Genomic DNA, 24,628 nt, shown 5'->3' on the forward strand with positions numbered 1-24,628 from the left:
GGCTGCAAGGCACGGCACGGCACTCTAAAGCGCTGCACGCGTGCCTTGAACACCGATTTACTTCGGGACAATGCGCACGACTTAGGAGGCGTGTGTCTAAAAGCGCACCCCGCGAAGAAGCCGCCCACTCGGTTGCCAACGAAGCAGCCCGAGAGGCGGTAGAAGGCAAGGCGGGCTCCTGATCACGCCCATCGAAACCGGGCCGGGGGGTGGGGGGAGAGGGAACTCGACAGGCCACACGGCGCCTGTTCCCCCGGGCACCCGCGGCCAGGCTGGGCGGCGCTCCCCGCTTCCGCGGGCAAGCAAGGGTTAAGCGCGCACGGCGTCTCTGGGCTGCCCCAGGGGGTTGGCCGTTGCCGCTGCTGGCTCCTCCCGGTCAGGAACTCAAAGCAGCTGGAGCCGAGAAGCCAAGCCAAGGCGAGGCGAAGCCACATCGACTGCCTTTTTGCACGGCACGCAGCGGGGGACGGACGCCTGGTCGACCGTAGCGGTGCTTCTTGGGCAGGTAATTCCAGGGTCGTTGCCTGGAGGAGGGGCGGCGATTGCCGTCTGTCGCCCTCCGCGCGGGGGGTGGGCTGTGGGAGCCTGTGAATTGCGCCCCAGGGCGGCTTTCCTGGCCAGGAGGGGGGGAAGGAGGAGATCGAGGCGGGGGAAAGACCCAGCCTCGCTGCAGGGGTTGGCCGCGTCTCTTCTTTCTCCCTAGTCGGCCTTCAGGAAAGGTCTCGGGGGGCCGTCGAGGGAATCGCTTTGCCCGGCAGTCCACCTCCGTCTGGGCACCTCTGCTGAAGCGCGCGGAGGTTCCCTCTCCCACGTCTCTGTTGGACCGGACTGACTGGCGCATGGCTTTCCCTTCTCGGGGGCTGCCCATGTGGCCTGTTCGGCGCCCTGTTGCTAACAGCAGTTTGCGTGCTTTGAAAGGGCTTGTGCCTCCATGACGAGAGGGAGGGGGGAGCGGGGGACAGACCAACGGGCCCATAGCCCCCATTTTGGAGAGCAACGCTAAAACGTAAGTTTCCCACCTATCGCCCACTGAATCTTTCTTTCTTCCTTGCTCCGTTCGAGTCCCAATTTGAGATCTCCCCGCGCCGCCGCCGCCGCCGCCGCCGCCGCCCCCCCCCCCCGAATCTGGCATTGCTGCTGGAAAATGGTCTGTGGTGAATTTCAGAGAAGGGAACGCTGCGTGCGTGCGTGCGGTGGAGGAGAGGGGGGAAGCTTTGTGACTAGATCTGTTGCCTGTTTTGGTCAGAGCCCCCTCGATCCAGTAACAGCTGACAGACCTGACTCAGTAGGTAAAGCTTATCCCAGCCTAGTGGTGCAATGCTGAGAAAGGCTTCCCTGGAGAGTGAAATGGACTCTGGGTCGGGGGTTGTTAGCCTACAAGGGTTGGGTGGAGAGTCGGGATCTCTGTGCATTTGGCAGCCGGAAAAAACCTCAGAATTTCTACACAAGCAGGACAGAGGTGGTTTCCTTTTAATACTGCAGCTGTATACTTAAATCTTGACTGTTATAAAAACGGCTTGCTGTAAAGCATGGGAAATATGGCATTTTAGCCACGGGAATTAAGGCCAACCTATGGTCTGGGCTGTTGCATTGATATGCCAAAGTGTGGGAGTCATCAAAACGAAATGGAAATGTATCAGTCAGTCTGCACATGAGAGGATGAGTGTGCTAATAGCCAGGAGAGAGGAGGAGGGGCGGGGGGGGGGTAATGTTGCTTCTGTGGAACTGGCAGAGAGCAGGAAGTGGTGGTGGTGCTTTCCTATAGCAGACTATGGGAAGTAGTGCCCAAGAGGGAAGAAGAACTCTTTTCATAAGGAGCAAGCAGAATGAGGACAGACTTCCCAAAAGCTTTGTTCCCTCCTGGTAGAAGAAGTAATTCCCCTTCCCCACAACACCAGTCATGGAGGGGTAGCTGTGACAGGCATGTTTAGAGAGACTCTTTCTCAGAGCTGTGGAAATGAAAACTGTGGTTTGCTCAGCACCTGCCGCTTTAAAGGGAATTTCCAAATGGCTTGGTTCCAAGGTAGCTGTAGCTGCTGCTGCTGCTGTATGGCTGGCACAGAAATTGCTTTAATCTGTCCAACAGTTTTTTGAGAGCTGCAATGCCAGTGACTCCTTGTGGTACTCTTTAAAGAATACAAATGGTGTGCCGCTTTTGCTTTAGCAAAAGGGTCTGTGTAGCCATGAGAGACAGACACGCAGGCAAGGAGAAACCGGAGACTGCTGGGACTGTAATGGAAAAGGAGGGTCATGAAAAGAGGTGAAATCTGTGGTGGGTTCAGAAGGCTTTCTTGTGCCGGAATGTAGCAGCTGCAGTCAGTGCGCTGCCAAGTCTCTAATGTGGAGCTGTGTTATGGGCATATGGACTCTGTCCCATCATCCCTTATTGTAGGGACTGGAGATGTGGAAGGCCAACTTCATGTATTGCTCTGGTGCAGGGGTAGTCAAACTGCGGCCCTCCAGATGTCCATGGACTACAATTCCCATGAGCCCCTGCCAGCATTCGCTGGCAGGGGCTCCTGGGAATTGTAGTCCATGGACATCTGGAGGGCCGCAGTTTGACTACCCCTGCTCTGGTGCCTTGACACTGAGTGAAGGAAGCTCAGCAACAGTACCATAGCTTACTCTGTATAGTCTGTGCATTAATAATTTCAATGTGTCACAAAATATTATTTATTTATTTATTTATTTATTTGATTTGTATGACTGCCGCTCTCGGAAACCGGCTCGCGGCAGTTCACAATGTTTTAATACAAATACAATATATTAACCATTAAAATTCCCCATTAAAACCCCATTAAAATAATGACTGAGTCACAATGATGGCGATTAAAAAACTATTCCCGTACAGGCCCACTGGGTGAGCAGAAGGGAACGGATGGATAATTGGGCATAGGGTGGAACAATCTGGGGAACCAGGTCAGTCTAGTACTGGCCTCCCCCCTCCGGGGAGAGGGGTCCGATCTTAGCCCCGGGCCATCACCCGGCCTTAGACAAACGCCTGGCGGAAGAGCTCCGTTTTGCAGGCTCTGCGGAACTCAGAGAGCTCCGACAGGGCCCGCAGCTCTTCAGGGAGCTCGTTCCACCAGGTAGGGGCCAGGACCGAAAAGGCCCTGGCCCTTGTCGAGGCCAGGCGTGCCTCCCGGGGTCCTGGGATCATCAGCAAATTCTTACCCGCAGAGCGAAGTACCCTGCGGGGGGCATAAGGAGATAGGCGGTCCCTCAAGTATGCAGGACCCAAGCCGCGTATAGCCTTAAAGGTTAATACCAAAACCTTGAACCTAATCCGGAAACAAACTGGCAACCAGTGCAGCTGCTTCAGCAGAGGCTGAACATGGGACCTCCAAGATGATTTAGTGAGGACCCGTGCAGCTGCATTCTGTACCAGCTGTAACTTCCGGGTTAGAGACAAGGGTAGGCCCGCATAGAGCGAGTTACAGAAGTCTAATCTAGAAGTAACCGTTGCATGGATCACAGTGGCCAGGTGTTCCGGGGGCAGGTAGGGCGCTAGTAGCCGAGCTTGGCGTAGATGGAGAAACGCCGTCCGAGCTACCTTAGTGACCTGGGCCTCCATGGAAAGTGAGGTATCCAGAATCACTCCCAAATTCCTGGCTTGGGGCACAGATGACAATTGTACCCCGTCCAGGCAGGGAAGACGCGCTTCCTGTTCCTGCTCCCTTCGGCCTAGCCAAAGGACCTCCGTCTTGGAGGGGTTGAGTCTCAGGCGGCTCCTCCTGATCCATCCAGCCACTGCTTCCAAACAACTGGCCAAACAACTGACCAAACACTTGTTTTAAGCTTGGTAACAGGATTTCCTTACAGTTCTTTGTATGTTGCATTTGAGGAAAAGGACTAAACTGATTCTGCCCCCCTGCCTTAGTGCCCTGTCCAGGACTCTTAGAGACATTCTCTTTCAAAATACTGGACAAAGGGATTTTCATTCATGGTTCTAATCAGGATGAGAAGAAAGATCTTTTATTAAAGCAAAGTGATGCTTTAGTGTTCAGTTTTCTCTGAAGTTTGGTTAGTTAGAGCAGGCTGTATGGGGGGGGGGTAGAATAATGGGGCAGGGTGGTGCCAGACTCAATAGGATGTAGGCATGGGGTAAGAAGAGCTATTTTTTGTACCTCACTTTTTACTACCTGAAGGAGTCTCAGAGCAGTTTACAAGCAGTTTACCCTTCCTCTCCCCACAACAGGAACCCTGTAAGGCAGGTGAGGCTGAGAGAGTTCTGAAGGAGCTGTGACTAGCCCAAGGTCACTTAGCTGTATGCAGGTGGAGGAGTGGAAACTCAAACCCAGTTCTCCAGATTAGAGGCTGTCACTCTTGACCACTAAACCAAACTGGCTCTTGAAGAAAAGGCCAAGTAAGGAGAAGGGACAGCAGTCTTCTGTTGTGGGCTGTTGCTTTTTCTGGTTCATCCAGCTAGGTGATGTAGATGACCATGTTAGCATGCCCTGGGCTATAGTATCTTGCTTTTAAATCTTGGGTCAGATACAGGCAAAAGAGGCATCCAGGATTTAGTTGTCAGTAAGAGAGCTGACCTGACATATGTCACTGGCTCCTGGTTAAAGGTGAGGGAAGGCTGACTCTGCATTGTGCTGGGGTGGGGGAATAGGTGGCCTATATGGTCTCTCCCAACTCTGATTCTATGAGTTAACCTCCTCCAGTTAGTGTCTCTCTCCCCCCCCCCCCCCCCGTACCTACTCATAGATGTATTAGCATATGCCTTGTGGGCAGGAAGTTGGTTTCACTGGAGTCTATTAGAAGTTTATCCCCATGGCTCAGTGCCCTATCCAGGACTCTGTTAGTTTTGAGAGGGTACCTTATGTTGTGAGTGTAAGACAGGAATGGATTCTGTCCCCATTGCCTTCCCCATTGCCCAGCTAGCTCCCGGCCAAAGCTAGAGGAGTTGGTCTTTGAGCGGGTGTCAGAGACTCCTAGGCTGGTTGTTTTGGGGACTTGGACATCCCTGCTGGGAGCAGCTCAGGATTTCATGGTTTCCATGACACCGTGAACCTTTCTCAGTCCCCAGACACTATTCATGTTCTTGATCTAGTGTTTTTTCTCTGAACAGGAAAAAAGTGATCTGAAGGTAAGTGGGTCAAAGATAAATCCCTTTGTCATAGAAAGCAAGCTTCTGGGTTAGCAAGCCTCTGCAGTGCTGAAGAGATCAGTTAACACATTCTTTCCCTGTGTAGCCACATGGATCTTATTGGTTTTAAGGTGGTGCTAGGAGAATTTCCTGCAGAATCTCCCTGGGGAACACCATGTGTATTATCTGTCTGCCTTTCATTGCCTTCACCCATTGTTGGAAGATAGTTTTTGGAAAGGCAGCATAGAAATCGTTTAAATAGAAGATATCAAACTTTTTCTTGTTTAGGACACTTTGGCTTGTCTTGCTAAAATATATTATTTGACCTGCTGGCGTCTCTAACAAGGCATCTTCATTGCATCCCGTCCTCTATAGTGCTGCTACAGGAATGTTTACTATGCTGGAACTTCTGGGTATGGGTGATTCTCTGGGTTGTTCTAAGCTTGCAGTTCTGCATCTTTTATTTCACTAAATTTCTTCTTTCTACTTTGGTGGTTTACACCATCCCAACTTGTGTCTTGCTATTAGCATCCAAACCCTTGGTCATGCTACATTGTTAAGTGCCTTGTTCGATTAATTTCAGTCCCGATAATTTATTAAACCTCTTTGTGTCCATGTGCCTAGTGTGACATTTTCTACTAAGAGAGCATGTAATAGAGCTGTTACTCATTGGTGTGGGGTTTCTTTAAATGGTTGTAGAATCACTCTGTCTCTTCTTCGTTGCTGTTGTATTATCTGATGCCTGTGGTCCCCAACCTTTTTGAGGCTGGGGACCGTCGGCAGCAAGAAGGGCCATTACCTGGCCACGCATGCGCAATGTACGGCCAAAAACATGCATGCGTGAAAGTGCCATGCATGCGCATTTACAGCCACACATGTGCAATGTGCGTGCGCGGCCCTGCTTCCCTCTCCCCCCCTCCCACAGTAAGAAGCTTGCCGGGCCGCAAGCTTGCAGCCTGGTAAGTTTCTTACTGCGGGGGAGGGGGGAAGAGGGAGCCACAGCCCAGTGCCAGGGCCTTCGCGGCCCAGCACCGGGCCGCAGCTCGGTGGTTGGGGACCACCACTCTGAAGCACACAACACTGAAATGAAATGGAAACTCGGGGAGCTAGTAGCTATCAGTGCAGTTTTGTAGACTTGCCCTGGGTGTTGGCCAGTGCTGGATAAATCAGAGGAAAGTAATGGGAGGAATTGGATCCTAAATTGCCTGTCTGCCAGTGCAGCAGCAGTTATGTTGGCAGAAGGACACTTCTGTTAGGGAAGGAGGGGATTGTGGTTTTTCCCTTCCCACTGCATTTGGCTGGCATGTTGTTTCTGAGGGTTCTTGACTGCCAAGAGCAGAGTTTTGAGGTGCTCAGTATGCTTCAGAGAGAGAAAACCAGTGTGGTGTTTGCAAGCAACGGCCTCTAATCTGGAGAACTGGCTTTGACTCCCCACTCCTCCACGTGCAGCCATCTGGGGGATCTTGGGCCAGTCACAGCTCTCAGCATCTGACTGGAAGCTGCTTTGAGACTCCTTCAGGTAGTAAAAAGCAGGGTACAAAAAAAAGCTCTTCTTCTTCAGTAAGAACTGGGAGGATAGGAAGCTCTACTATGTGGGCTTTATACCATTGACAGTAGTTAGTTTTCACCCCATGGTACTTCCTGACACTTTGCCTTCTGCATGACCATCTTACAAATCAACGACTTACTAGGAAAGATCTCAGGTTTTAGACTAATAGCAATGTTCAGTGGACATCTTCTAGGCATATTGGTACAAGTGGAGGCTTGACATCCAGATATGACATCCAGAGGATGTGGCTCAAGAAATCCCCCCCAGAAATCTTAGCCAGATGCCTGGAAGAAGTGACAAAATGGCTCAAGCAGAGTCGTCTGAAGCTCAAACCTACAAAGAGGTCCTGTGGCTGGGTAAGAAGGGACCAAGAGAGGAAGTGTACCTACCCAAGTTGGACGGAGTGCGTCTAACAGTATCCCACTCTGACAGAAACTTGGGGGTGTTCCTCGATGTCTCCTTCAATGTGGAGGCGCAGGTCACAAGAGTAGCCTTCTGACGTTCTACCACCTACGCCAAGCCAAACTACTAGCACCCTACTTGGCACCAGAACACCTAGCCATAGTGATCCATGCAACAGTCACCTCTAGATTGGACGTCTGCAACTCGCTCTATGCAGGCCTACCCTTATCCTTGACCTGGAGACTGCAATTGGTGCAGAACGCAGCGGCCAGGATTCTCACCAACACACTGTGGAGATCTCATATCCGGCCTATACTTCAACAACTCAACAGGCTCCCAATTGAATTCCAGATCAGGCTTAAGGTTTTGGTTCTTACCTTCAAGGCCATATGCGGTCCGGGCCCAGTGTACCTGAGAGACCGTCTCTCCGCCTATACCCCCAAAAGAGCATCACCAACTGGCTGGTGATCCCTGGCCCCAAACGAAGCACGTCGGTCCTCAACGAGGGCCAGAGCTTTTTCCATCCTGGCCCCCACCTGGTGGAACGAGCTCCCTGAAGAGATCAGGGCCCTGCCCAAACTTCCACAGTTCTGCAGGATTTCTGTATTGTGACATGGGCTGTGCCATTTTCCAGAGCCTCAGGAAAGCTATTGGGCCAGCCATTGGCCCAAAGCCATTGGCCCAAATTGGCCCAGCCATTGGCACCCAGGCATCAGATAGCTGCATTGGAGACAGTCAGGAGCTAGCAGAAGGACCAAACAGAGCTTCCTGGCTGCTAGGAGGGGAAAGGAGTGGGCATGTTCCTGTTCCTGCTTGCAAGGTATGTGGGGTCTAGCAATAGTGGTACTGGTGTCTGGGTTAGGGAAGGCCTAGAAGACACAGAGGTGTGATGCATTGGCATCTGCTCTCATGTCAGTTAAAGAGACAAAGGGCACAAGCAGCCAATGATGAGGGGAGCATATACTCTATGTCAGAGTTGGGGCCCGGTACCTTGGAACCCAGGGCCATGTGAAGCCATCTGGCACCAAAGGAAATGCCTGGATACTGCAGATGCTCCCTATGAAATGCTCCCTGTGTACGGTGGTAAATATTTGCACTGAAACAAATCTTAATAAATGTTCAAAATAAAATTCCTCTTCAGGAACCTGTGTTGAAGACATACAAGTGGGAAACCACAAGGACTTGTGGGAGATATCTAACTTCTCCCACTGTTTCCACCTTCCCTTTCACATAGTAAGCCCTTGTGCTGTTTCTGTCTTTTTAGGGTTGCCAATCTCCAGGTGTGGCCTGGAGATCTCCTGGAATCACAGCAAATATCCCAACTGCAGAGATCAGTTTCCCTTAGGATTGCCAGATCAAGACTGGGAGATCTCTGGAGATTTGAGAGTGGAGCCTTGGAAAAGTGAGGTTTGGGGAGGGCAATATCTCAGCAGGGCATAATGTCATCAAGGCCATTTTCTCCAGGGAAACTGATTTCTAGCATCTTGAAAGCAGTTGTACCTCCTGGTAATCTCTATCCCCTGCCTGGAAGCCGGCAACCCTAGTTCCCCTGGAAGAAATGAATGCTTTGGGGTGGAATCGATGGTGTCATACCCCTCAGGTTCTTCCCCTCCTCAAACCTCATCATCCTCAGACTATCCTCCCCCGCCCAAATTTCTAAGAATTTTTAAACCTCTTTCCCTCTTCTTGGCAAAGCAGCTTACATTGTTCTCTTCCCTTCCTTTTTATTCGCACAACAAGATAGGTTAGGCTGAAAGTAATAAACAGGCCAAAATTGCCCAGTCAGCTTCTTCTTCAAGATGGGGATCTGAAGTTGGTTCTTGCGGATCCTAACCTGAAACTCGATGGCTTGTAGCAAGCAGTCAAGAAGTCGGGTGACATTAAGTTGCTGCCAGGCCTAGGGTTGCCAACCTCCAGGTGGGACTTGAAGATTCCCCAGAATTACAGCTGACCTCTAGATATCTGTTGTTACCCCCCCTCCCCTCAGAAAAGGGGAGTCTTTGATGACTGACTTGGTGGCATTATAATATAGTGAGGCCTTTGCACTCCCCAAGTCCTGCACTCCTCAGACTTCACAAAATCTCCAGGAATTTCTCAGTCTCTAGCCAGGGCTGGCCCTAATGTGTTCTTCCTCAGAGGCCAAAATGGGGCTGGATAGAGCCCTCCCCCTGCCTTTTGCTGACAGAGCCAAGCCTGTAATGCTGTGGTTGCATAGCAATAGCCAAAGGGGGATGTGATGGTTTAAAGCTACAGGCACTTTAAAACAATCACATTTTTCTGCAAATCTAGGACCATTTAGAGGCCACTTCCTGTTCACAGCTCTAGTCTAAGTGTCCAAGGATGTTCTATCAATCAACTAAATGAGTAACAATAGAATTATGACTTCGTAGTAGTTGACCTAGTAATTCTATTGTATAGTAGTTGACCTGAGTAAACTCTGTTTCAGCAGAATATAGGAAATGTAACAGGGCACTTGGACTTGAATGCTGTAGTATTCCCAAAAAACTCCAAAGCAGCTGCATTTTATTTTTTAATGGAAGCGACAAAAGCAACAAACACTGCAGTGCTTGTATTAATATTACATTCAGCTCCAACTGAACCCATAGTCAAAAGCCAGGGCAGTCTTCTTAAAGCTACGTCACTGCCATTTTCCTTTAATAATGCATCTCCCTGTATCTGAGGAGGGGAGGAAACCCACAGTATTTCTAAGGTGCTCTGTAGCATTGGGGGGGGGGGGAACTGGCTAGTCAGGCAACTTCTGTTTCTTCAGTGAATAGCAGCTGTAAACTAAGCAGCTATCAGGTTTCTCTGATATGTACATGAGTGGGGGAGGGAAAGAACAAACTATTGGATCTCGATGGTTCCCCAAAGTGCCCCAGAAAAAAAATTCATGAAGGTATAGAACTTTTATCTTCGTTATATTTTCCAGCAAATATATCTCCTAGAAATACATCTGTAATCTTAAATTCATTTGCCACAGCATGAAACTACAGAATACCTGTGTGTGAATGCACATGAATTATCATTGTGTGTTTGGGAACTAATCCCAGTTATTTGGAGCCTACATAATGAACCTGTAAACAGTTATCTGAAGGTTCCAGTGAACGCAGTGGGACTCCTGGCCCAATCCTCTGTAGGCCCAATTAGGAGTAAGTCTGAGTACTTGGTGTCCTGCTTATAGAGCAGCTGCCTTTTGCTTTGTCTCTGATCCAGTGTGGAGTGTTCTGCTTGGCATGTGGAAAGAACTGCTGCTTGTGGTCTTTGTTCCTATGCCTAGTCCAGTGACTGGCTGCCCCCATTTCAGTTGTTATCGTGGTTTCTTGCTCCCCTGCTTCTATCTAGCTGGGTTTCCTTTTTGTCTGTCTTACTGGATTTTTGTGGGGTCCGTCCCATAAGTACAGGGCCTGTCAATTGGCCAAGTACTAATATTCTTGAAATGTTATATATTAATACTGGAATATTAATGCCTGCGTAGGCAGAACTCATCAGTGTGGACCAATAATCTGAACAACGCCCGCGGCGCTGTGGGCGCCGTGGACTAAATAAAAGAGTAAGGGCTTTAGGGGCAGGATGTGTCTGGGATGAGGAGGGGTCCGGATTGGACCCTTCCTCCGGACAGACCATCGGAGGGACCAATCGGCAGGCGCTTTGCTCCCTCCGATTCCCGCCCCAGAGCAACTGTGAGCTGCGCGCAGCGCGGCTCATAGTTGCTCCTTTGCCGGCGGCCTGACGCGTGTCAGGCCGCCGGCAAGGGAGCACCCGCCAGCCGCGCATAGCGGGACTCAAGGCAGACAGAAAAAGCCTCTGCTCTGGGAATGTTTACTCATGAGTAAGCCATGGGCCTCAGCCAGGAAAACCGAATATGGGGTCTGCTCTCCACTTCCAACTTCCTGCCAGTGTCAGAAGTTTGCTAGGTGGAAGAGAAGCTGCCCTGCTGCCAGTAAATTGCCCTGGCCACCTTTCAGCTTGAAGGACATGGTGGGTGGGGTAGGGTGGATGAGCCGCCTCCTGATGCAGCTTCTGTGTGCCATCTGGAGGGTGTGTGTGGAAAGCTCAGAAACGCCGCTCTGCCAGCCCTTTGGGACCTAGGACAGCCAGTAAAAGCCTCTGCCCTGGGAATGTGTACTCATGGGTAAGTCATGTGAGGTTTGCAGTTTGCAATCTGATAAGGGAGGAATGCTTTAGGGGTAGCCATCACAGGCAATTGCAGCAGGGAAGATAATGCTGATGTGGGTGGGACTGGGAAGATACAGACTTTCCCTTTCCATATGAATACTGCCTTGGTATTAGTGCAGTCTCTGCTGCCTGGAAATGACCTGCAATTCCAGCGAATGCCAAGGTCCCTCCCAACCTCTCCCATTCTGCAACCTATCTGCCACAAAGTTCCCCCTCCAAAACAGCCAATTTTTCCTTGGGGAGCTGATCTCTATAGTTCAATTCCAAGAGATTTCCAGGCCATAGCTGGACGTCAGTAATGTTCCTTTACTGAGTCAGTAATGTTCCTTGAGGTCCAAGGGTGGGCAGGAGCTTTTACCCCCAGGAAGGCCACAGTGCAGATGTGCATCCTAGCAACGCCAGGACAACTTAACTGGCAGCAGGACATGCTCATTGGCAGAGTGCTCTCTCCCTATTGGCGGCATACCCCAAGAGAGGGCCAATCACATAGGGAGTGAACTGGCTGCATGCAAGTTCAACTTTATAATGTTTAGTGATATGAGCCAATGTGGTACAGTAGTTAAAAGTGGTGTCCTTTCATCCAGGCTTTCATAGAATCATAGAGTTGGATGTTCCTCCAGGGACATCTAGTCCAACCCTCTGGACAATGCAGGTACTCACAACTATCTGCTCACCCACTCACAATCTGCCTAAGTTCATAAAATCAGCATTTTTGTCAGATGACTAGCTAGCCTCTGCTTAAAAACTTTCAAAAAAGGAGAACTCATTACCTCCTGAGGAAGGCTGTTCCACTGAGGAGCCACTCTAACTGTCAGGAACTTCTGGATGTTTAGCTGAAAATTCTTTTGAATGAATTTTAGCCCGTTCTGGGGCAACAGAAAATAATTCTGCTCCATCCATATGGAAAGGGTAGTATAAAATCTAATAATCTGTAAACAGCCCGTGGCGCCACGGGCGCCACGGACTGTATAAAGGAGTAAGGGGTAGTGGGGAGGAGTTAGGGCGGGACCGGTCCGGGATAAAAACTCGGGGGGGCCAATCAGGAGCCGCGAAGCGGCTCCTGATTGGCCCCTCCGAGTGTCAATCCCGCCCCAAGCAGACAATGGGGAGCCGCGCGAAGCGCGGCTCCCCATTGCCTGCTTCACTCGCTCGGAAAATGGCGGCCCGCCTGGTGAGAGCCTCGGCTGGGGGGTGGGCCGGGAAGCCTTCTCTCGGCCGGCGGAGCGGCCTCGCAGCGTTGTGGACGCTGTGAGCCCGCTCCGCCGGCCGAGAGAAGGCTCCAGAGAGCCTCGGGGGGGTGGATGGGTGGGGGGGGGAAGGGAAGCCTTCTGCCGCCGGCCGCAGCGGGCTCACAGCGTCTACGACGCTGTGAGCCCGCTGCGGCCGGCGGCAGAAGGCTCCAGAGAGCCTCGGGGGGGGGGGGATGGGTGGGGGGGGAAGGGAAGCCTTCTGCCGCCCCAAGGAAGCCCCGCCGCAAACACAACACAAGACTCCAGCCGCCGAGAAGCTGCAGAGAAAAAAGAAACACCCCCGGAGGAGCCTTTCGCCGCTAGCGCGACGAGAGGCAGCAGAAAAAAAAACCCCTGTAGGAGCTCCAAGCCGGCGCGCCGACGAGAGGCAGCAGAAAAAAATTAACTCTGTAGGAGCCTTTCGCAGATCCAAGCAGCAGAAAAAAAAACCCCTGTAGGAGCTCCAAGCCCACGAGAGGCAGCAGAAAAAAAAAACCCTGTAGGAGCCTTTCCCAGGTCCACGCAGCAGAAAAAAAAAACCCTGTAGGAGCCTTTCCCAGCTCCACGCAGCAGAAAAGAAAAACCCTGTAGGAGCCTTTCCCAGCTCCACGCAGCAGAAAAGAAAAACCCTGTAGGAGCCTTTCCCAGCTCCACGCAGCAGAAAAAAAAAACCCTGTAGGAGCCTTTCCCAGCTCCACGCAGCAGAAAAAAAAAACCCTGTAGGAGCCTTTCCCAGCTCCACGCAGCAGAAAAAAAAACCCTGTAGGAGCCTTTCCCAGCTCCACGCAGCAGGAAAAGAAAACCCTGTAGGAGCCTTTCCCAGCTCCACGCAGCAGAAAAAAAAACCCTGTAGGAGCCTTTCCCAGCTCCACGCAGCAGGAAAAAAAAACCCTGTAGGAGCCTTTCCCAGCTCCACGCAGCAGAAAAAAAAAACCCTGTAGGAGCCTTTCCCAGCTCCAAGCAGCAGAAAAAAAAAAACCCTGTAGGAGCCTTTCCCAGCTCCACGCAGCAGGAAAAAAAAACCCTGTAGGAGCCTTTCCCAGCTCCACGCAGAAAAAAAAACCCTGTAGGAGCCTTTCGCAGATCCAAGCAGCAGGAAAAAAACCCTGCAGGAGCCTTTCCCAGCTCCAAGCAGCAGAAAAAAAAAACCCTGTAGGAGCCTTTCACAGCTCCACGCAGCAGAAAAAAAAAGCACCTCCTGGTGTCCCCTGGGTCCTAGCGCCCATTGCATTCCTGGTTGCAATGGGCTTTCTTGCTAGTTTAAATAAATAAATACAATAAAATCTTCTATATGACAGCCCTTCAAGTATTTGAAGATGGTTATCATATCACCTCTTAGTTGTCTGCTCTCCAGGCCGAACAGACCAAGCTCCTACAACCTTTCCTCATAAGACTTGGTCTCCAAACCCCTCACCAATTTTGTATCCCTCCTCTGGACGTGCTTCAGTTTCTCTACACCTTTCTTCAGTTTTGATGCCCAAAACTGAACACAGTACTCCAAGTGTGGTCTTACCAGAGTGGAATAAAGCGGTAACGTCACTTCACATGATCTGGACACTGTACTTCTTTTATTACAGCCCAAACTCCAGTTTGCCTTTTTAGCTACCTAACCTTCTTTGACTTCCATCTCCTTAAGTTTTTCTGACCATGGGATTCTACCCAACATAACCTTTAAGTTAAAATTTGCTGTCCTGAATTCCAGCCTGTATGTTTGACTTTGTACAGCTTTTCTCTTCCGCAAGGTAATGAAGTCTCTGAAATCACATGGTCACTACTACCAAGCACACCCACACTTTTACTTCATCAACCAGTTCTTCCCTATTGGTAAGAATCAAATCTAAAATAGCAGACCCCTTGGTTGCCCCTTCCACTATCTGGGAAATGAAGATGTTGGCTTTCTCAACCTGGGAAACCCTGAGATTTCATGATGGTCCTGGAACGGTTTCCTGAATGGGTGGGAATTAACTAATAGTTTAAAATTTAATATATATATATATAAATATATTATATATTATATATAAGGAGATTATATAGTCCATGATGAGGAAGGGGCCTGATTGGCCCCTTCCTCCGGACAGACCATCGGCTGGGCCAATCGGCAGGCGTGAAGCGCCTGCCGATTGGCCCGGCCGATTCCCGCCCTTCCGACAAGGAAGCAACTGCGAGCTGCGCCGAGCGCTGTTCGCAGTTGCTTCCTTGCCGGCGGACTGACGCGTGGGGCAAAGCGCCTCCCCACGCGTCAGGCCGCCGACCCAGGGAGCCCCCAGCAGCTTCAAGCCTCTCGCCACATCAGGCCAACGGCCAAGGGAGCCCCTGGCAGCCGCGCTCCGCCCGACTGCCGGGGGCTCCCTAGCCTAGCGCCCGCTGTATTGGTTGCAGCGAGCTTGATTACTATATATAGATATAGATACACATACACATACATACACACATGCACACATACACACACACATATATATATATATAAACATTTATCAGGCAATATGACCATATATGGTTATATTGACCTGATTTGCCTCCCAAAATGGTCACTGATGAGCCTGCAGGGGGTGGGAAAGGGAAGGGCCTTGGGTTGGGCACACAGCTATGCTTTCTAACCATATTAAGCACAATCACTCCACTTGTTGGGTTTCTCAGTCGTAATCTGCCGAATCGGGTTTGATTCCCCATTCTTTGCTTTGTTACTCCTTCAGGTAGTGAAAAACAGGGTATAAAACCCAAGAAGAAGAATCTTAACTTGTTTAGCTTGTTAATGATCTCCCAAAAGGGAGAACTCTTCCTGCAAAAGGGAGTTCTTCCACCAGGCATTTGGTTGAGACCAGGCACAACCAACAGCAAATGAAGGGCCCCTGCTCCCCCCCTCCCTCTCAGAACTCCACCAGAGTGCTCTGGACCTTTTTGTACTGTTTATTGTATCATTGTTTACACTGTTTATTATTACAACTACCTGTTATTAATATTGTATGGTTATTCATGTGTTATTGATAGTTTTATGTATCGTTCATAAAACTGCCCCGAGCCCCAGGGGAGGGTGGTATATAAATCAAATAAAAAAATAAAACAGATGCCAACTGCTTGAGCTTTTACTTGAGAAAAAAAGTGCAGGATGAGCCCTACAAATAATGTGAAAACTGGTAGTGGGAGGGCTATGGTTATGAGAAACTGCTTGTCTACTTATGCCCCCCTCAGGGTGCTTCTGTGGGTGTGAATCTGCTTGTGGTTCCTGGCCCCAGAGAAGTACACCTGGCCTCAACCCAGGCCAGGGCTTTTTCAGTCTTGGTCCTGATCTGGTGGAATAAACTCCCAGAATAGTTGAGGGCCCTGATGGAGCTGTCTCAGTTCCACAGGGCCTGCAAAATGTAGCTCTTCCACCAAGTCTTAGGTTGAGGCCGGGTTTCAGGAACAACTGGGGCTCCTCCTCTTGCCAATGCTATACTATTCTGCATACCTATACCCTATGATGGTTGACTGGGGATAATGCCACCTTTTGCGGGGGGTTTTGTGGTATTGGGGGATCTGTGATTGGTTTTATTGGGGCTAATCTATTCTTGTGTAACCCATCATGAGTACGTGGAGAGTGGTGGGATATAAATGTTTACTCTCTTCTAGATGGGAGTAAAGTCTTTTTCCTCCAATCTGTGTTTATTTTGTGTATTCCTGTGGTATTACGAAATTTGGTGAATGCACAAACACATAGGAATTTGTCTCTGAGGACATGTGAGGTACAGCTTAATAATAATGTTCTATAATTATGATGAACTTTGTTCAGCCAATGAAAATTATTATCTACACTCTAGACAATGCTAGATAGTGTAGTTGCTAGACATTCTCTTGCCTCTCCCATTCTGGTATATCAAGAACAGAATTGTCCAAATTTCATAGAATCATAGAATTATAGAATCATAGAGTTGGAAGGGTCCATACAGGCCATCTAGTCCAACCCCCTGCTCAACGCAGGATTAGCCCTAAGCATCCTAAAGCATCCAAGAAAAGTGTGTATCCAACCTTTGCTTGAAGACTGCCAGTGAGGGGGAGCTCACCACCTCCTTAGGCAGCCTATTCCACTGCTGAACTACTCTGACTGTGAAAATATTTTTCCTGATATCAAGCCTATATCGTTGTACATGTAGTTTAAACCCATTACTGCGTTCCTCTCCTCTGCAGCCAACGGAAACAGCATCCTGCCCTCCTCCAAGTGACAACCTTTCAAAGACTTAAAGAGGGCTATCATGTCCCCTCTCAACCTCCTTTTCTCCAGGCTGAACATTCCCAAGTCCCTCAACCTATCTTCATAGGGCTTGGTCCCTTGGCCCCAGATCATCTTCGTCGCTCTCCTCTGTACCCTTTCAATTTTATCTACGTCCTTCTTGAAGTGAGGCCTCCAGATTTCATTGTATTGGACATTTTTTCTGGGAAAAGAAAGTTGTTTCTCAGCCCTTTTAGGGTCAGAATTCAAGCTGACTTTGGCTGCTTCTCTGACTATTGTGTGTGGAACTCTCTGAAGACTAGCCAGCACCATACCTAATAAAATCCATAAACATTTCCTGTGTTTGTAGTTCTTTGAGTTGCTAATTGAAATGGTAAAATGTTGGCTTGAAGAGGATGCATCCATTTTACTATTTCAGTTGTGGTTTGTGCAGATTCTAAAGAAGTTAGCTCAGTACCAGAGATTCCTGAAAAAATTGTACACATTGCCTCCTTCATATCCTCATTAAAACACATCTTCGATGAAATTGGCTAGCTTTATCCATTAGTTCTTCAACTGCCCTAAAACCAAGTATATGGACTACTTTGCCTCTATGTGTTTCCTGCAATCCATTTCACTTCTGTTTTTATGCATGCCTTATGACAGGCTTTCTTGATGGCTCTTGGTAGGGTTTTCCAAATATTTATATATATTTATATATAAATATATATATATATATATTTAAATATGTTAAACATTTATTGGGTGATTTGACCATATATGTGGTCATGTTGGACCTTCCCCCCCCTCAAATTGGCCATTGATGGGCCTGGAGGGGGTTGGAAGGAGAAGGGGCCCTGTGTGAGTGTGTACATAGCTAAGCTTCCTATCCGTGTATTCTGCATGATGACACCACTTCTGGGGCTTCTTGCAGCCTGAAAAATGTTTCTGGGTTTTCTCCATGGCAACAAAGTTGAGAAAGGCTGCCTTATGGTGGCGATGGGGTTTTGTGGTTATGCTGTACCACTAAGTTCACAGTGTTAATGTTTCTAGTACCTTTGTAGGCACACACTAGGGTGCCTGTGTTCATGTTGAGAATCGTAAATAGTTTGGACTGGATGCTTACTCTGCAATAGTGTCTTATAAAATTTACCTCTTTAACCAGAGTGGTATGGTTAAAGTGATATGGTATGTTCAATACAAATATATGGCCTCTGTCTAACATTTTTGTACACAGGTTGACATATTTGAGGGTGCTTGTGAAGAAATGCATTTTTTTCTATGGATATTTAAAATGAGCAAAACCTTCATTCTTTTTTTTTTTAACTTTCTGGGCAGAGAACAGGCACAGAAGAGGAAGTCAGTCAGTGGCTTTCCAGACTCACCTCAGCTATCTCTTGAGAAATGCAAATCCGTCCAGTCCCTCCTCCTCCAAACAGGGAACAGAGATGTGGTGGAATTAAATATTAGTCTTCAGGAAAGAAATCCCCAGGAAAGGCCTCTTTGACTTTGTGTCCCCTGATCAATGGGTGGGGAAAAGAGAGGTGTTAAAACTCCTGGGAGCAAGGAGGAAGGACTCCTTTGTGCTGGGTCCATCAGAACAGACAGAAATGTTAACTGAGTTCTGAGGGAGGCAGCCATGTGCTCACCTGAGGGAGCTGAAGAAAACTTCAGGACGATGGAAACTCTATAGCAATCTGTCTCTTCGCCAAGTTAAAGGAATCAGTCCTATACTATGACATCTATCAGGGCATATTTAGAGAGAGGGACAGAGGATTTGTGTTTTACCCATTTCGTTTGGAATCTATTGAACAATTTGTTGCTGTGATAGAAGTATGCTTATGAACATTTTCTTTTAAATAAATACTTTATAATTTTGGGTGCTGATAGTGGTTCTCTGTACCACATAGACCTCCACCATTCAGGCATGCTGTTGTAAAAGAAAGCTCTAGAAAGGGGGAAGGCTGGCAGTTGGCAAGTGGTTATACTTCAGTGGTGCACCAGGCAGTAAATTGTTCAGATGACTGGCAGGTGCTGGGCAGTGGGACACTTGGAGGCAAGGCCTCAGAACTTGGAAGAGAATCTGGGAGTCCTCTTGACCCCCTCAATTGGCCATTTTGTTCAAAGGTCAGGTAATGACAGCAGGAGAAAGAAGCCTCTCCAGGTATTAGGAACCCTTTACAATGAGCATGTTGGAAAACAGCCTGTAGGCCAGAGCAGGCCTGTTCCACCACAATGTTCTATAGCCATACATGAAGACACAACTACCTAGAATCATAGAGTTGGAAGGGATCTCCTGGGTCATCTAGTCTAACCCCCTGCACTATGCAGGACACTCACAACCCTATCACTCATCCACTGTAACCTGCCACCCCCTTGAACCTTCACAGAATCAGCTTCTCCGTCAGATGGCTGTCCTGTCTCTGTTTAAAGATTTCCAAAGATGGAGAACCCACCATCTCTTGAGGAAGCCTATTCCACTGAGAAACCACTCTATCACGAACTTCTTTTGGATGTTGAGATGGAATTCTTTTTGAATTAATGTCATCCCATTGGTTCTGGTCTATCCCTCCAGGTCAAGAGAGAACAACTCTGCTCCATCCTGTATATGGCAGACTTTTATATACTCGAAGATGGTTATGAGATTTCCTCTCAATCATCTTCTTCTTTCCAGGCTAAACAGAACAAGCTCCTCCAATCTTTCCTCATATGTCTTGGTCTCCACACCCCTCACCATCTTTGTTGCCCTCCTCTGGACACACTCCAGTTTGTCTACATCCCTCTTCAACTGTGGTGCCCAAAACTGAACATAGTACTCCAAGTGAGGACGAACCAGAGCAGAGTAAAGCGGTATCATCACCTCCCGTGATCTGGCCATGAAATTTCATTTGTTACAGCCACAAATCCCACTTGCCTTTTTAGCCACTGAGTCACACTGCTGACTCATGTTCAATGTATGGTCTCCTAAGACTCCTAGATCCTTTTTGCACATGCTACTGCCAAGACAAGTCCTACCTAAATGCAGAACTTTACATTTGTCCCTATTGAACTTCATTTTATTCAGTTTAGCCCACTTCCCGAGCCTATCAAGATCATCCTGAATTCTGATTCTGTCTTCTGTTGTGTTTGCTACCCCTCCCAATTTAATATCATCTGCTAATTTAATAAGTATCCCCTCTAATCCCTCATCCAAATATTTATTAAAATTTTGAACAACACAGGCCCCCGGACAGATCCTTGGGGTACTCCACTTGTTACTCTTCTCCAAGAGGATGCTGAACCATTAACAAGTACCCTTTTAGTATGATCAGTCAATCAGTTATCAATCCACCCGACAGAATTAGGATCCATACTGTATTTTACCAGCTTGTCAACAAGAATATTACGTGGAACCTTATCAAAAGCTTTACTGAAATCCAGATAAACTATGTCTGCAACGTTCTCCTGATCCAGCAAGGTAGTCACTTTCTCAAAAAAAAAAAAAAAAAAGAGGTAAGGTTGGTCTGACATGACTTGTTCTTGCGAAACCCGTGCTGAGTCTTAGAAATCATAGCTCTCTGTTCCAGCTTTTCCAAGGACCGACTGTTTGATGATTTGTTCCAAAATTTTGCCAGCTACAGAAGTCAAGTTGATGGGTGAGTAATTACCTGGATCCTCCTTTTCCCCTGTCTTGAAGATGGGGACAACATTTTCCCGCCTCTAATCATCTGGCACCTCACCTGTTCTCCAAGAAGTGTTAAAAATAATGGACAGAGATTCAGAGATTAGATCTGCAAGTTCTTTTAGTACCCTTTGATGCAATTCATCTGGTCCAGAAGACTTTGTTTCATTTAACCTAGGTGTTTATGGACTGCTCCCACAGTGATTGTAGGCCACCATTCCCATCCCCCTTTTGTGATATGTTTTTGCCACATTGAGCACTATTTTCCTCACTAGAGAAGACTGAGGAGAAATAGGAGTTAAGCAGTTCAGCCCTCTCTTCATCATCTCTTATAATTTCACTTTCCTGCCCTCTCAGTGGTCCTACAGAGTCCCTACTCTTTTTCTTATTAAAAATATAACCAAAGAAGCCTTTTTTTGCTATGTTTAGCACTTCTTGCTGGCCTAAGCTCATATTGAACTTTACCTTTTCTAACACTCTCCCTATCATCATTGATCATTTGTTTATACTCATCCTTGGTAATAAGGCCTTTCTTCCATTTCCCAAACGACTCTTTTTTTTATTTCTCAAATCATTTAACAGCTGCTTATGGAGCCTTGGCTTCCTTAGGCTCCTTCCATCTTTTCTTCTCAAGGGAATTGTTTGTGATTGAGGCGTCAGTATTTCACTTTTAAGAAACTCCCAGCCCTATTGGTCTCCCATCTCTTTTAAGTCTTTCTGACCACGGGACTCTACCCAACATACCTTTAAGTCTCTTAAAATCTGCTTTCCTGAAATCCAGTCTATACGTCCGACTACTTAATCGTTTACTCTTTCCCACAATTGTAAATTCCAAAATCACATGTACTTCTATAAATTCATTGAAGTCCAACAATTCCATTATGAAAAAGATTATCTAGTTGCAAAATTTAGACAGGGGTTTTCTTCCTTTTAACAAATGTGAAAGTTTTGGGGCTGCAACACTTCAATGAGATGCACATGTTCAAAGCTTCTGTTATAAGCAGAGTATTTTAAGCAACTGCTTTTATTGGTAGCCAACCTTGTAATTAACTCCTAAACACATGATGATCAGATTTAAAATGAGAAGAGATTACTAATGGGTGTGATGTGTCAGTAGGTAAAAGGTTCACAGACAGGTGTCAAGAAAAGCCTGCCTGTTAGATGACTATATCAAGATTGCAATCTCAAATTTTATTTCTGTCCATTGTTGCCACTCGGGTGGTTGGCTGCAAGCAAAATCCAGTGTTTAATTATATGCTTCTGGTTCAGACTATGCAGAAAAAAGAGTTGCATATGGCAATAATTAAAAGAAGCATGTGTGAAAGAGATAGTGGGCTGCACAAAACCTTCCCCTTTCCATGCAGGAAACTCTGCTTAAACATTTTAGCCTTCAGTAATTATCTAATAAGTTCCAGATCTTTGGCTGACTTGTAAATATTTTCCAAATTAGGATTGAAGAAGTAAGAATGTAATGGCTTTACATGTAGAGTCTATACTAACATTGGAGGTTGTAGCCAGCTAACCTTGTTAAGATTTGCAAGCTTGGAGAGAACTGGTTCAACAGAACTTTGGCTTTCTTTTCTCTCTCATGTTGCTTTATCTTAATTCCAGCCCCCTTTGCCCTGGCTGTCATTTGCAAAAAAAACTTGGGCTCCACAGACAGGGAGTCATTGACTGAGCCTTTCATTTCCTAATATCAGTTTATTCCTAAAATTAAAAAGTCAGTTCACACAATGTTAGATACTAGCATTTTGTTGCCAAGAGACAGATCGTTTAATCTCCTTGACCCTACTTTTCTTTTAGAAAGAGAAAGAAAACATCTCAGGATTTACCCATGCCAAAGCCTTCCCGCTGTGCAGAGGAGCTATCTTTACAAGTGTACTTTACAAGTGTGTACACACACACACAGAGGGCGAGATGTTTTTTCTGTCTCTCAGACCATGTACCTAAAAACTTGCAAGAATGAGCACAAATCCTTGTTGAGTTATGGCAAAAAGGAAGGTGAGATGAGAGACTGACCAAATCCCTTTCTTCCTAGCCATTGCTGCTCATTGCAGGTGTGCCATGTGTGAATAGGCCTTACTGGGGGGGGGGGGGTGTGTGTGGCGTGGCTGGGATTGGCACGAAGAACCAAACTACTAACCTAATCAATCTGCTGTCCTCACCAGCCATTCCTATCTACACACTGTACTTGCCAGCTGAATAAATGGAAGTTTGACAACCCCATTGATGCGATGAATGGCTAGTTAAACAAATGGGAGCCGTAAGCAAAGTAACCCAAAGGCTGTTTGTAGGAATTATATGTATGGCTTGAAGACAACTTTGAAATTCATTGCAATTCTCTTAAGAGAAAGTTGAAGTATTTGTGGACAAGCAGGCTACTGTCGATGCTCAGCAAACTGCAATGGGTAAATGAATAAAACATGTTGTGTAGCCGGGATTTAGAATTGTAATGAGGTGGCTTCACCTTTCAAGTCTGTGTGAATTGGCTGCTGCTGCTGAAAAAAGGTCCTCTGTGTGCATCCTGATGAGAGGAAGCTTCTTGAGCTGCAAATTATTGCCTTTAGAGTTTACTAATGAATAATGGTGCATAAAATAACTTGCTGGTATTTGCCTCCCCTCAAGTGTTGTGCAGAAATTTAATTCACAAGACACCATTTTGTCATGGCTGGTTTATGCTGCACACGTCGGTCCTTTCTAGGGGCCTTTTAAGGAGGGACTATGGTTACCAAAATTAGCAGTGTGCAAGTTGGCTGCTAAAGCTGCTCAAGAAACAGTACTACAGGTTGGGTAGCCTCGGCTCTTGCATTTCTGGTCTCCCCCCTCTTTTCTTTCCCCCCGATCTTGTGTGATTCGCCAGTGTATATTGAGGATAACTGATGAGAGTTGGTGGAAGTAGCAGTTACATTTATAGTTTTAAAGACAAAGGACTGCACACAGCCTGCAGTTTCCCTTGCTGCCTTGGTGGGGTAGTGATTTGCACCCCTGCTTACCTCATGGAAAGAAGGAGCTTCTAGTATCTAGTCCTCAATCACTTTCTGGATAGTGAGGTAATCCTGTTCCAATCCTGTTCCACAAATTTTCCCAGAATCATTCTAGTCCTCAATCACTTTCTAGATAGTGTGGCATCTTACCAATCCTGTCTATCAGCCATGCTCGTTCCTTGACTTGAAGTATTCCTGACCCAGGCTAGGATGAGTAAAAGAAGCCCTGTCTCTTGTGGCAGTGATTATTATGGTTTTTTTGGAAAGGGAAATGTACCCCTGCAGGTCATTCTGGGACTGACCCTGCCTCTGTAGTAGTCATTTTGTGGCAAAACCCACGACTCTTAATGTCAAAAATACTTGCAGGCTATTATCTTTGTTTTTGTGTCTCTGTACTGACCTTCATTATCCTGGGAAAAAGCAAATATTCCATCTTGTTTACATAATGGAATTCTTCCCAAATTGAGAGTTCTAAGAATCTCAAAACTCATACGTGCTTACCTGTTAAAACCAGTGGTAGTTCTTGAGTACTTACTTCAAAAATGATAATAGCTGTCCTGTTCTTTCCTGCTGCATCTGTGTGAACATACAAGGGTTTTGGTTGCAGTGGTGTTACTTAGGACTGTATGTAACTCCTAGACCAGTGGTCCCCAACCTTTATCAGGCTGGGGACCGGCAGGGCATTGGGCCGCGCCCGCAGGGCCCGCAGGGCCCGCGCGGGCCACGCCCACACTTCGGGCCGCGCCCGCGAGCCGCGCCTGGCCGCGCCCGCGGGCCGCACCCGCGAATCGGGCCGCGCCCGCGAGCCGCGCCCGGCCGCGCCTGTGGGCCGCACCCGCGGATCGGGCCGCGCCCGCGAGCCGCACCCGGCCGCGCCCGTGGATCGGGCCGCACCCGCGGGCCGCGCGGGCGCGGCCTGCGCGGCCCGGCCCTGATTCCCTCTCCCTGCCCTCCCGCAGTAAGTAGCTTCCCGGGCCGCAGACTTGCGGCCTGGGAAGTTTTTTACTGCAAGGGGGGGGGCGGGGAGAGGGAGCCGCGGCCCGGCGCCATGGCCTTTGCGGCCCGGCGCCGGGCCGCGGCCCGCAGGTTGGGGACCACTGTCCTAGACAACATAGACAATCTGTTCTTTGAGGTAAAGTGTGCTCATTACAAGATATGTAGGTAACTTGGAAGTAAATGCACATAAGCAAGTGCAAGATGTACTCTGGACTGCTAGACTCCTTATCTTTCCTGTAATGTCTATGGAAATGGACTCTTGGACTTCAAAAAACACCTTCCTGCTTGTTATTATGATGCATAATGCGTTAACCTACTCATTTACTAAGAGACTTGGGTATAAAGTGATG

At 47.9% G+C, this 24,628-nt stretch overlaps 1 protein-coding gene across 2 annotated transcripts in view; it reads left to right on the forward strand.

Annotated features, from left to right (window-relative positions):
* Positions 1 to 228: 228 nt before the first annotated feature.
* Positions 229 to 24,628, forward strand: part of CD82 (CD82 molecule) — a 76,624-nt gene continuing 52,224 nt past the window's right edge. The window contains exon 1 of one of the 2 annotated variants that reach the window (XM_077322245.1): positions 229 to 505. The gene's annotated coding sequence lies outside the window, so the exon portion shown is untranslated. Of the gene's footprint in view, positions 506 to 761; positions 1,007 to 24,628 lie in introns of those variants that run through there. The other variant, XM_077322246.1, reaches the window with a different exon arrangement.

The sequence above is a fragment of the Paroedura picta genome, chromosome 2 (genome assembly GCF_049243985.1).
Source record: "Paroedura picta isolate Pp20150507F chromosome 2, Ppicta_v3.0, whole genome shotgun sequence".
NCBI classification, from domain to species: domain Eukaryota; kingdom Metazoa; phylum Chordata; class Lepidosauria; order Squamata; family Gekkonidae; genus Paroedura; species Paroedura picta.